Here is a 14,348-nt window from a genome sequence, read left to right as displayed (position 1 = left end):
CCCTACTGATTTACAGGATAATACTGACAATGTGCTATTAGTGGAACCTGAGAATTTAAGGATGTAATGGTAAATGCTGTGATGTAGCAGTGTTTTATCTGAATACTGTAGATGAATCCTTCTTTAATGATGAAAAATGATAATTAAAAAGTTACAGTTATCTCTTTGGAAAAAAACAAAACAAAATAAAAAAACAAACAAAAAAATTAAATTCTTATCAAGCTGCTAGAATTAAAGCTATCACCAGACTGAAATATTTCTAATCCAATTTGACATATGAGGGAGAGATGACTCAGTTAGCTATTATGGTTTTGTTAGAAAAAAATGTAATATGGTAAATTAAATGAAAAACAGATATTTGGTAACTGATGTAAGCAAAACACTCTGTCCTGAAACTCGGAAATGTAAAGTTGTATAGCCTTACTGACCTAAGTAATATACTCAGAATAACATTGTTTATGTTTGTTGTGGGATTTTTCATTTTATTTTCTTTGACCTTTGTACATTAAGACCAGTCATAGATGAAAATAAGAAACTTTGACAAGGAAAATGATGTAATCTACACTTTTTTGCTTCATCAGCATGTCTGCCATTAATAATTTTGTTTCCCTTTGATTTTACTTAATGTTAAAAAAAGGTAAAATTCAGATCAAGTGAATAAAGAACAACTCTAGCACCTTTTAACATTCATCCACTTTCAGCATAAAAGACTTGGATACTAGTTTACATGCTGAGAAAACAGAAGCTTTAAAACCGAAAATCTTCAAAGTAACAGCATTCCAGGGTGACTTTCCATCTCTCTTGGACAAGTTATACAATGAGTGTGCTAAATTCTGCTCCTGTCACTCAAGAGTGCACAAGACCTTTTAACTCCAACCTTTCAACTCCAACCTTTCCTGTCAATGGCAAATCCACTTCCTGGAATAGATAAGTGAGATGGAAGAATGTCCCAAGTTCTAGTCCTTCATCATAACGGCGGCAGTGCTCCCTCTGGTATGATGAAGCTCCAGCCACTTCTCAAATACAGTCTCCAGTACAGGAGCCGGTGCTATTTTGCACAATGAAGCCCTGAATCATTGTGTGATCCACTGATGGCAGTGTCCAGAAACTTTCTTAGAGCACATGAGAGATCTGTAGCACAGAAATAGCACCAAATGCCCACACTAGAAGGCCATTACCATTTTGAAAGCCAACTGATGTTTGAGGTCCATGTCTTTCAACCATGGGCAGTCATACTTTAAAGGCCACACTATAACTCTCACATTGCTATTCTGCACACATCTTTCTGACTCAAAACCACCTGCCAGTTTCTTCATGTGCTGCCTCATCAGATTACCTGTTCCAAGTGATGAAAAAGGGGGTAATAACCAGCTAAAGTTTGTTAGGAGGCAGAGAGAAGATGAATACCCTGCTTGCAATGCGACTGTTGTGGATAATGTGTCTTCTAGAACCCATCATGCAAGACTCTAGGTTGTGCTTGTAACCCAGAAAGAGGTTTTAGGATAACAAAATGAAAAATTAACATGTCAGGATCTCAGGACCTCTGGTTTTGCTGTGGGGCAATATTTTTGTGATGATGTTCTCCCAGTCAGTCAACAAATTGTGTTATTACACAATATGTAGTTATCATAATTGAGGATTTTTTTTTTTTGTTACACAATCTGTTGATTCTCCTGACTCAATGCCTAGTAAGGAAGAGAGTTAAATTTTCATGTTGGCTCCTTCCGCTATGAATTCCTGTGAGTAACAAGGAAAGGGACAAAACGATTTGTGCTTCTGTCTGAACTACTGCAAGCTACAAATATAACTTAAAAATTCTGTCTGTTCTTCATTTACCTATACCTAGATAAGATTCCTATTCCCTCTCTTTCAAATTGTTATTGCCTCCAGGAAAATGCCATACATTGTCTGTGCAACCAGACTGTCTTGATGAGCTGGCAAGAACAAGTGCTAAACACACATTGGACACCTTAAGAGATTTCAGCAAGCTGCACTACTGCTACATGTTACTCTCCTTCATTGTTAGTCACTTCCGACACTTCAGGTCAAGGCAGTGAATCAGCAAAGCCAGCTCTGAGCTGGAGGATCCCAAGGCCAGCTGCCGTTGTGTGATTAACCACAGGCAGTGCCAGCACAGAGGCACCAGGCAGTCTACTGGTTTTGCAGACTAAGGGTGGCAGCGGTTGTAGCAGTGAATCAGTCATCCTTCTCTGTCAAGTGGTGTCACTTAAACCACACAAACTCCCAGATGATGAAAACCAGATTGCGCTGTTTGAAGGCATGTGGGTTTGTTACTACTCTTTATCTCCACCTGCTGGAGTTTTTTCTAAACGTCCCCAACTCCGACGTCTTTCTCAGAAGGTTAAAGTACAAAAGCTATAGACATGATATGCAAACACCAGCAATAGTTATAACAGCGCTTTGACATGCATAGAAATTTGTGGATATGGGCAAAAATAATTTCAAAATGTTAAAATGTCACAGATTGATTTTTCCTGAAATAATACTTCAGCTTTTCCTGTGAAATGAGTTTTAATTTCTATGTTTATGTTTTCCTGTTACAAAGTATCAAAAAATGATTAAGATTTACAAAATTAAGAAACCAGTTCAAAGGAAAACATACTCAAAAACCAGATTTTTTTTTTTTTTTTCATTTGAAGAGAATTCCAATTTCTTCTACAACAGATTGTGATTTAGGACTATTTAAAAACAACTAGTAAACATAATTAAGAGTACTTTTTAGTTGGATATGTTTAGAAAAACTAAAATTTTTGGCTGTACTTAAATAGATTCTAGAGCTTGGAAAGCTCAACATACAGGAGTATCAGTAACACTATTAAAAAATAAAAAAGTAGGAGAAAAGTTTAATTCATAAATGGGGTTTCTTATGTGTGGAACTTTGTGTGAAGAAAAAGTAAACTGAAATAATAAATTTTTCACATACTCTGACAAAGAGATATCTGTAGTTTATTTATTTCTTGTAGAAAAGTAAGGGCTGTTGCACAGGCTCGGTGCTTTTGAATGTTCCATCTCCTCTGCTCATACATTTTGTAGGCCACAGCATTATCATTACAGTAGAAGGTAGCTGTAACAAGACATTATGGCCATAAAATAAGTGATTTAGTATTGATGACTGGGATGAAGAGTAGTCTTTAATCAAAGCTTCAGATTTATGATTAGTTCGCTGATGTAGGACTAATACCAATAGGTTCAATCCTGCCTTCTCACTGGGGAGGCCTAATTTCTCTGCTTCATGGACCCATGCACTAAACACCACGCTGTTGTTTCTTTTGTGTTTTCAGCTTGACTGGGTGCAACTGGCAAGTATGAGAAGTAGTCTGACTATGAATATAATGGCTCCCATGACTTGATGCTTCCTTGTTGATTCTGCCAGCTCTTAGGGCATTTTGGGGGAGCACAGATGGAATTATGATTAGGGACATAGATATTTTCAGAGTTGAAAAGATGATAGAAAGACTAGATGTATGGACTTCCAAAGTCTAGGAACAGTGCAAAACAAGTGTCCTGAATAACCTCTTTAAGTTATGTAAATACTATTGGTTGCATATGTTCTAAATCCCATGGGAGGTGATCGGAGTTTGACTCCAAGACTCTTGTAAAGTTTTTGGTTTTGCCTTTTGTTTTTGTAGCTTACTTGACAGATAAGATGTTGGTGTACCTGCTGAAATAAGTTTGCCTATGATCAGTGCTATATCTTTGCTAAGGAGGCACAGAAAGGTGAGAATATGGAAGCTAATTAAGAGATCAGCATTAATGTAGAGATCATAAATACAGATTTTTAAGCAAGAAAGAAGGCAAAATTTGTGAACCTTTTCATCCTGTCTAAAAAAAAAAACCACCAAGAAAAACTTTCATAGTGGGAGAAACTGGAGATTAGCAGGAAGTGGAATATATTATTTTCTCTAGAGTTACAATATGGATTCATTCAGAGACTAGGGTTCAGGAGAGGTTATCAAAATTTATTGTCTATGGATCTGAATCTGTAAAGAATTAAACTCTTCGGAGAATATGTTCAGCTAACACAGAGTAAATGATATCAATCAATCAAGTTTCTGTGATCAGGAAATGTATTACACTATAGCATTCATGTATGAGATATGTATTTTTCATAGCACATCATTCATACACTACAGAACATTTCATTTTGTTATAATGAATCATTTAAAAAAGAGAATCTGGAATGTGATGCTACAGGAATTCTATTAGCTTAAATGTATTCATATCTGTACAATAACTTGGGATCTTCAGATAGAAATGTTTAAATAAGTGCAAAATCTTCCATTGAAACCACTTAATCCTGTGTGAAATAGAGTCCCAATTATATAAGAAATAGATAATTTTCAATCTATAGATATTTATAATTTCTAATGAACCCTGATGCTATAAGTTTCTTTTTTGGGGCAGTGTAAGATAAATAATTTTTTTGCAAAACTGTAACAACTACTGCAGGACTTTTAGGAATATCATAAGTTTAAACATATTTGCTCTGTAGTTTAGAACTTCCTTTTCTGAAAAGTTAGACTTTCAGTGTGTTAATTTTGTCCATAACTGAAAATAGGCATAAATAAATCTAGTCTTTATTAAATAAAAATCACATGTATTGATTTTCCTGAACTTAGGTATCTAGGTTTATTTAAGTTTTGTGGTGTCTCATTCCTGGTCTCCATTTGATGATCTAAATACATTATTGTGTCCCTGACGTCTTGTGACTTGCCTATAAAATCAGATCTTACAGATGATTTGGAGACTTTCATATGGCACTATATGTTCATGTTTAGGCAGCTGAAGTCTCTGCTGGCTGCATTGTTAGGCCACGAACCAAGGAAGGATTCAGTTTAATACAGCTACATGTAGGGAATTACTTGTAATCTAAGATCCTCTACTTGTAATCTGCAGTTCACAAAAGTCAGTCATTCAGTTCAGTTGCCTAGAAATAGTCACCTGCTACCAGGATGAAATGCTTTCCAATATCTCATCTGGCTTCCACATTTTACTCTAGAACATGGGTTTTCTGTGAGTCTTATCTGTCAGTCTTCCATGGATATCTTGGATTCCTCAGGGCATCTCAAGTTGCACTACAGTTCCATGTTTCAGCAACCTTACCCAGTCCTTAGTGAATTCAGATGGTAGAATCTGGAGAGCCACCCAGGTGATTGGATGCTGGTGTCCACAATGGGTTTTGAAGAGCTCTCCCAACACCTCTGTATAGGCACTTACAGTAACTTGTGTTTAGCTGTGAGCAGTCTCAACTCCTATATTTCTTTTAGAGGTAAGAGTGGATCAAAAGAGTGTTGATCCACATGGCAGTTCATATAGAGGGAATTTAGATTACTTCATCTTAGATGGCTAAAATTAAGTGAAATGCATCACAATCTGAAGAATTACAGTAGTCTAATTCTGTTCTTATATCCTTTCTACTGAGCAATCTAGAAAGGAAGAAAGGCAGGCAGGAAGGCAGGAAAGAGGAGGTGTGGGGGGAAGAGATGGAGAGAAAGAAAAGAGAAAGAAAAGAAAATAAGGAAAGAGAAGGAGGAAAGGAAGGAAGGAAGGAAGGAAGGAAGGAAGGAAGGAAGGAAGGAAGGAAGGAAGGAAGGAAGGAAGGAAGGCAGGCTTCTGATTATACTAAACATCTCATTGTACTAAACATCTACACTCACATAAGCGTATGTGTAAATACGTGTGTGTGTCTGTATGTTACTGTGAGTGTTTGAAGTCCTCATAAATACAGGAAAGCATCTACAGGAAAGCATCAGTTTAGAAACAGAAATAAACACTGTCAAATCATGCAGGATGTGTGGAAGCACTGACCCTGTGTTAGTGTCCTGGAGCTATTTACTTTGTCTCTATCCTAAGCTCTTTGTTGAATAAATTTCTCTTAATTCCACAAGGAACTAAAGGCCACTTAACAAGCTGACATCTACAAAATTTGTGTATTTATCCATAATATGCTTATTAGAAGCATTTCATTGTCAAGAATAAGATTATACTACTCATACTGCTTATTAATGTTTAGTGTTAGTATTTTCATGTTTCATCATAACCTATATACATGAGTATTGAGAAGAAAAGTAAATTTGTTTCAGTAGCTGTGCAGATCTACAATGAATGAGAACATCTGGAATGTCTTGAACATGGTAGATACTTACTGGAACTAAAATTTGCAGTATTGGAGTAGAAATGGGAGTAACTTGGCTGAAAAGTAATCCAGAAAATGCAGATGCAGGAAGACATGTAGGTGTAACCTGTCCTTCAACTACACACATTTATGAAAGTATTAACACACTTTCTACTGTCCTGTAATCCAGACCATGTAAACTTACAAAGGAATAGTACTGAATTGTAACATTTTTGGTCAACATGTGAGAAATGGGAATTGCCTGTAGCTTATAAACCTTTATTTCCTTTATAAATTATAGGCAATTATTATTTTCAGTTATTAGACCATTGTTGTATTTTATTACTTGCTTTACTACAGTGCAATCTTGCTGTAGATAACAAAGGAAACAGGAACATAAGGAAGATATCAGTAAGGATGCAGTAGGTGTTATCACATATTAGAGCACAATTATAATAGGAAAGAAGGAAAGGAAAGGAAAGGAAAGGAAAGGAAAGGAAAGGAAAGGAAAGGAAAGGAAAGGAAAGGAAAGGAAAGGAAAGGAAAGGAAAGGAAAGGAAAGGAAAGGAAAGGAAAGGAAAGGAAAGGAAAGGAAAGGAAAGGAAAGGAAAGGAAAGGAAAGGGAAAGGAAAGGAAAGGAAAGGAAAGGAAAGGAAAGGAAAGGAAAGGAAAGGAAAGGAAAGGAAAGGAAAGGAAAGGAAAGGAAAGGAAAGGAAAGGAAAGGAAAGGAAAGGAAAGGAAACCTAAAAAAACATCCTTAAGAGATACTGAGTACTAAAATTAATTTCTCTCCTGATAATCATGGGCTCTATAGAGAGATACTGATTAATGGCAAAGTAAAATCTCTATCCTTTTCCCTCTCAACCCCTCCATGTTCTACAGGATACTTTTCTTTCTCTTTTTCCCGGCCTGAAAGTACCTTACCATCTCTATACCTCTCTTCCTCTTCTTCTAATTACATCTCCTCTGCTCCCCAGCCACCAACTCTCGCTTTCAAAGATGGTCTAATTGATACATATCTATCCAAACTCTCAGCCATTGATCTCTACTAGTATTTAGTTTTTAAAGTTATTTCAGACCTAAAAAAGGACCTGTGTGCCTGAAAGAATGTCTAATTTCTCCGGTCACCCCAGGTGGTAGAATAAAAGGTACTGTGTCTGCCTACAGACCTTGTCTTGCTTTGTTAGAGGCCTCCTATGGAGCACTGGTGTGAGTTCAGAATTCCCTCCACTTGAACCTGAAGTGCTGGGGAGCAATTTTTTGACAAAGCATTATGACTCATTAGTGACTCAGAAACTGAGTTGGCTCAGGCATCCTCTGGGAGATTTATATCAAGGCATTCAATATGATTGATTCACCCAGTACTGAAAGCAAGAAGTTCCTCAAGGTACCTGACAACCCCAAAGAAAGGCTCCTTAAAATGTCATCCCATATAACTCTGCTATAGCTCTCTTCTTGGTTGATGTTGTTGGTGTCCCCTCTAATGCCAGCTTCTTCTCATTCTCAGGGTTGATTTTGAAATACAGGAACTGCAGAGAGTGCAGCTAATAGTAACAGTAAAATATAAGGCTGTGAAATTGCTGTCAAAAGTAAAGATGTTACCGTTCTTTGCAATCTAATGTAAAATATTTTAAGAAAAAGAATGGAAAACAATAATGAATTTATAATAAAAAATAAAGCAATATAAGAGATTATGCAGTCCTCCAGGTCTACTTTCCACAGCATTTAAGAAGAAAATAATGCTCCAAAGCTAATTATTTTTTGTTTTCTTTTACAAGATTCCTGAATATCAAAACTTATTTAGGAAAGAGCTTATCTAGCAGGACAAAAGCTGAACAACCAGTTATAAAATAGGGGAGTAGTTATATTTTGCCTTAGTAATGACCCTTTTTGGCTGGCTAATAAAAAAATAAATAAAAAAATATATGTGCACTAAATAAGTAGAATAGTACTCATTCATTTCTACTTAGAGAAACAATTATTAGTCCAGAAGCCTAAAATAAAGGTTTTGAGTTTCCTTCAACTTTGGATGACAACTACTACAGACTGCCTGCACCTCCAGGGCCTCTTGTGAATCCTCTCAACGGTCGTAAACTGACTGTGCTTTTTCTGTAGGACTCTTCTGTAAATCTAATCTGAGTGTGTTCCTGAAAAAGGGAGGAAGAAAAATACTGCTAAATGAGCTATACAGGGCCTGTCAAAAGAGAAGAAACAAGATCACCATTTCACAATTTCATTCCTCCTATAAATTCTGCTTCTGTGATATATAAGCTGGCTTTATTGAAAGACTTTCGAAAGGTGACAATACCAATGTTTTAAAGGGTTTTAAAAATAGAAGTTCTTATCTTATTTTGACAACCGTATGTGGAATTATAGCTAGATTTTAAAATAATAGGTTGCCATTTTTTCTGTAGAGTTATGTATATTTTGTCCATTTGTCCATACAAGTAAGAAAATATGAATAAATTTCAGAAGCCTTCAGAGGGTTCCATGTACATTGGATAACCATTGAATGCAGATGAATCTTACGAAGGTACAGATATTAATAAACGGTTTCTGCTGCCACTTTAGCAATATATAGGCACTCAAGGTTTCCATCAGAGCCCAAGATGTGACTGAGATCTAGTTGAGACTAAAGCTATAGCAGAATAAGATGAAATCATGAATTGTTGAAATCTTGGTAAAACTGGCACTGATTTCAACACAAGTATCATCTGCATATTTTATTGTCCTTTTATTGTTGCCGTTCCTTTTTTTTACTAAATTTTAATTTAGAAAATGGTAATTAAGATTAGGAATTCAAGGGCTACAGGGGAGTGGGTAGAAGTAAGGCTCCCGCCTGCTGACCGGGGAAAGTCAAAAGTGTACTCTTATTGTGTCTTTTCGTGTACTAACTCTTTAATGGGAAATTAATATGTAAAAAACCTATGGAGAGGGATTTAGAAATATATAGCTCACCACTCAGAACCATTTATTGCTAGACTGCCTACTTGGTTCTTGACACATTATTCATGAATTGGTTGCACAGTGTCTCTTTTCCACATCTGGAAATTTTCTTATAGCCATGAAGTGAAGTCTGTAGAGGGCTGTTTTAACAAAGAATACAAAAGACAACATGAAATATATGAAAAATTTATACAGTTGTGTTTTTCTGTAAAAACACGTATGACTGGCCATTAGAATTCTTGCTAAGTTAGCATCTGGTTTATTTACTGTATGTGTGGTAACGTCCTACCTGTTAGGTTGTAGCATTGTCTCTCTGTAAAACAGATTATTTTTGTCAGAGAGAATTAAGACAAAAATGGAGTAGTACAATATTGTTTCAAAAATGTGCTGAAGATCTGCATAGTGAGAACTCCTTAGAGGATGGGGATCAAAAAAAATTTCATGCACTTCTGTAGACTTGTGTAATGAAGTCTGCAGCTTTTGGCTCAGAGTTTATTTTTCAAACAAATCTGTAATAGTAATTTCCGTTCTGAATGATCTCCCAAAGTAATGTAATTATTGGCAGCATGTCAATATGCATTGAAAACTGAAGCTGAATTAATATTTTATTAATTTTTGATACTTAAAACCAGAATCTGGAAGATTATTTGATTATGGTAGCTGTAGAAAATATTACACGTCTGAGTTTTTGAGGTCATATGATACACGCTCAGACATTAGAGTGACCTATAGTTTTGGAATGTAGAAATGAACTGTGTAACTATTTTACAAGTCGTAAATGGTGGGAAAGTGTGCTAAAATGATCCAAAGAAAAAAAAATATAATCAGCCATACGGATAGGCAAACAGATAGGATAGGACGGTTATTCACTCAAATCTGATTCATGCACATAATGGTCCTGTATTCAAAAGATTTCAGACTTCATCGTGTCAACCAAGCCACTGTGTAAATGAATTGCCATACCATGTCATAATCTGCCTTAAGTGTGCTTAACCTCCTTCTATGAAACTGAGAGCCTTCTTTTTCCAAATTCTACATAGTAACTGATTTTGACATATGTATAGAATCTGTACTTTTAATCAGCATAGTTCACAATGTATTTCTTTTTACTAATAGAGCTAGTATCTTTTCTATTTTAATAGCCCAGGATTTTTATATTGTTCAAATCAGGGCATATCATGCAAATTGTAAACATGTTAATTTGTAGCTGCAGCAAATAATAAAGAGTAAGAGAACCTGATGAGACTGAAGAAGTTAGATTTGTATAATTGTTGTTGTGTTTTATTTGTATTGCTGTAATGCATGGATGTTACAGAGTTCCAACTTTTAATTGAGCAATAATTTCTCTTCTTAGCTGTACAGACTAAGCAGATTGTCACATTTTTGACTAAGAATTAAAGCTTTTCCTATTATGATATCTGATGGATGTGAAGTTGTGAAGAAAAGACAAAATAAATGCTGTAATGTGATTTTGGAAAATTAATCAAATGGCTATCTAATAGCTAAAGTTTTTTTTCTATAAATTGAGAATGAAATGTTTGTCCAATTAAAAAAAATAGTGTGCCTTCAGTATGGACAGTTTTTATTTCAAGCTAGTTCTGGTCTTCAGCAAACTGTAATTTTTAATTTTTGGTCCACGCTTCCCCACCTTAGTAAGTTCGTGCTTCTCAGATGCTACCTAATGTAAATGACAAACTAAAAACTACTCTTATGATCATATGCAACACACACACTCTTAAGGTAGTCTTTACTTTATTACTTCTATTTGTGTTACCACAGTGTAAATGCTACAATGCATTTGAATTAGTTAGTTTACTCCTGTATAGGTACTCTTTGAATTCTCTTACCAAAAGCCTTGGGTGCGGATTTTACTTTCCTGCCACTCACAAGGGAAGGAAATAATGTAAAATACTAAAGGTTACACAGTTTGACGTATTCTAATCCACATAGAAAGGAGAAAGATGATCTACATGTGCAGGGTCTCATAATGGAATTATTTATGCTTATTCCTGTGATCTTTTTGCTGAATTCCACTGTTTTTGATTTCTGAATGCCATTTTGCTTTCAATAAAAGAAAATCTGAACAATTGCACCTGATTTTATCACCACCAAGCTTAAAATGTAAAGATTTGTATAATATTACCCTTGGTGTCAAATATGAGCCAAACTGGCATTATGTTACATACTGGGCTATGCTCCATACATATACACATTTTACTACATAAAATAATGTTCACCCTACTTTGTAGAAATGTGCAAAAATTCCCTCTTCTATAAATGAAATCTGAATTTTGCAGTGACAAATCCAGAATGAGCAGAGGTTAGAACATGGTTGGATTAAGCAAATTAAATTTAGAAAATGTGTTAATATATTTTCATGAATCTGAGGGATTCTTTGAGAAACAAATCATGCTCTGAGATTATTAGCAAATAGAACAGAAAGTGTACAGTTGCAATCTGAAGTAAATTCTGTTTCGTTTACTGTTTACTTACTTTACTTACTGTTTGTTCCTCAAACTGGTGAGCAGTCTGCTCTGAAATGAGAAAAACAAGTTCTGCCATTTCATTAGAGTATTCTGCTTCTTACTTCTTTTTCGTTATTTTAATATATTAAACCATGTCCAGCATATTTTAGACACTAGGTTACATAGATTGAGATCCTTAAATATTTTCACAGGACTAGAGGGAGAAAGAGAAGACAGTTTTGCTGATAAAAAAATAATGTTTCAGATGCCAGAGAAGATTAGAACATGATGAAAAATGCTGGAATGGAAAACTAATTTAGTGACATTATGGTGGTTTTGAAGAAAAGGTTAGGGGAAAAGTACATTAACTTTGAAAATAGAGCCTTCCTTTCACAAACTGCAGAAGTTTATATCCTTATGTTTTATCCTACTTTTGTCTTCAAATATAAAATACAAACCGACTTTGACTCCTGTGTAGTTTTTAATACTAGAGAATTTTTTTCTATTCCCACTCTCCATCACTTTCCAATAAAATACTAAGAAAATTAAACTCTGCAATGTTGCCAGATTGACACTTTTAACCAGGAAATATTTCTTGCCTGCAAGCTCTAATTTCAGCAAATTGCATTTTTATATATGGTGAAATACTAGGTTACCCAGAGAGGTGGTAGATGCCCCATCCCTGGAAACATTCAAGACCAGGCTCTGAGCAACCTGGTCTAGTAGAAGATGTCCCTGCTCATTGCGGAGTGGTTGGACTGGATGACCTTTGGAGGTCCCTCCTAACCCAAACTATTCTATGATTCTATAATATGTATCTTTTTGTACTGCCATGTCTTGCATTTCTTCATGATAGCCTACCTTGTCTTCCCTCAAAAATAATTCATAAAGATTATTGGGAATAATTTACCAGAAAAAACATGCCTTGCTTTAAATGCTCTGTTTTGAATAATGTGCAGGACTGTTTGTGAACTGGTTACCATAACACTTCCAGTTACAGAGTGTTAGTTGGGGGTTTTTGGAGTGTTTTACAAAATATGAATGTTAAGACTTCTTGTCAGAAAATGAATAGGAGGTTAATTAACTTGAAAAAGAATATTTATTACAATGTTTGGAAAAATAAACAATTGTGTTGTTTTTGAAAACATGTAACTTTGCTTATCTTTGCTTGCTTTCTATGTACGGTCTGAACATCTGCATTTGAAGGTTCAAAAGCCACTTGTATGTTTTATGTAAAGCACAGATACTGTCACAGGCTTTGGCTCACAGGATTCCTGATTAAGAATTCACAGAGGGGTACTAGAAGTCTCCTTATGTGCTCTGAGCCTGGAGCTTAGTGACACAATCGGGCAATCAGCCAAATAACTTCTGCCTAGAACTTAAGTAAAGGTGGGAAAACAAACAAACAAACCAAAAAAGAATACAGTTGTTATTACTATCAACTGATGCATTCATTTGCTGAGAATAAATTACCTGCCACCATTACAATTAATCTATTAAGTTTTACAATGTTAAAAATATTACCATTAACCCGTATTAATATTTTTCTCTTGTCATACAGTCAAATCGCTCTTCGGAACTGAGGCTTCTTTCTTTGTGCCTGTTTTGTTGCTGGGAATCTTAAACACGACCACAATAAAAGTCATAGGAAATTTTGATACTAGCTTTTGCTTTCCCCACTTCTAAGTGGTAGCCAGTTTATGATTCTTTGATTACTGTTCCAGCTCTCTGCTGTCCATTCCTACAGCCTCCCGTTCTCTCCACAGCCCAGAATTCTACCATATATCATCTGTCAGACTGAAAACAGCTCCCGCCTCTATATTTCCCCCTCAATTGCAGAACAAGGCTGTGTTTGCTTAGCTGGAGTGGTAACAGCAGGCCAAAGACATCTTGTTTTATGGCCATTTGACCTTACCTGTACATATTTGCAAAGCCAGAAGAGTACAGAAGGAAACCAGCCTCTGTCTTTGTAAATTACTGTACAGGATAAGAATCTCCAGAGAACTATTTGTTTCACACCTTATTTTTTGCACTTCCTTACCACTAGTCTCACTTCCCATGTCTCTTTCTCAACCCATTTGCTTTTATTTCCACAATACCTTTCTCCTGTTTACTTTCCCCTCTGCATTTCTATCATTCAAAATTTGTAAAGTTTTGTTAAATCAAGCTAACACACACAACTTCTCCAGAGCTACTTTGCTCACTTCACTTCTATTGTTTCTATCTTTCTTCCATTTGTGCTTTTGGATGTTAGCACCTCTGCAGCACAGTCTGTCATCTGGCACTCTCTTGTGTAATCTCTTTTGCTTTAAGGAAGAGGGGTGCTGAAGGACTGCTCCATTACCAAGACTAATACAATAAGTTATTATGTATGACCAAGTTGGCTGACATACTGGTTGTCTAGGGAGTTAGAAAGGAAAAAGCCAACTTAAAGTTATAATAAAGAGAAAATTAATTTTAAGATTCCAGAATGGATTAAAAGTAAAGACTGGGAAATTAATTTACTTGGATTAGAAGCAGTTGTTGGGAAAAAGAGGTATTTCTGAGAGGAAACCTTTGTTTACTTTTGACTAATGGAGTTCAAACTTCATTAAAACCTCATTATGGTTAGTTTTTAAACAGTGATTAGAAATTCCTGGCTAAAGAAAAACATACTAGGCCAGAAAATATCAAGCACTATCAGGAAAGGTGCTAAGTTCCTGGCATGTCCACCCACTGAAGACAGAGCTGACCACTAGATTCTGCTCAAATTGGAGCCATTTGACATTAGTGATAGAATGGAGACATTGCCCTCTGACAGA

General features: G+C 35.6%; 1 long non-coding RNA gene across 2 annotated transcripts in view; it reads right to left on the bottom strand.

Annotated features, from left to right (window-relative positions):
• Positions 1–14,348, bottom strand: part of LOC135578407 (uncharacterized) — a 36,829-nt gene that overhangs the window by 9,141 nt on the left and 13,340 nt on the right. The window contains exons 4-5 of one of the 2 annotated variants that reach the window (XR_010469940.1): positions 11,576–11,616; positions 9,022–9,222 (exon numbers count right to left, since the gene is read on the bottom strand). This is a non-coding gene — a long non-coding RNA (uncharacterized LOC135578407). Of the gene's footprint in view, positions 1–9,021; positions 9,223–11,575; positions 11,617–14,348 lie in introns of those variants that run through there. The other variant, XR_010469941.1, reaches the window with a different exon arrangement.

Source organism: Columba livia, chromosome 2 (genome assembly GCF_036013475.1).
Source record: "Columba livia isolate bColLiv1 breed racing homer chromosome 2, bColLiv1.pat.W.v2, whole genome shotgun sequence".
NCBI classification, from domain to species: domain Eukaryota; kingdom Metazoa; phylum Chordata; class Aves; order Columbiformes; family Columbidae; genus Columba; species Columba livia.
Note: the sequence above shows the minus strand (reverse complement) of the source record. Positions and strands in the feature narration are given on the sequence as shown.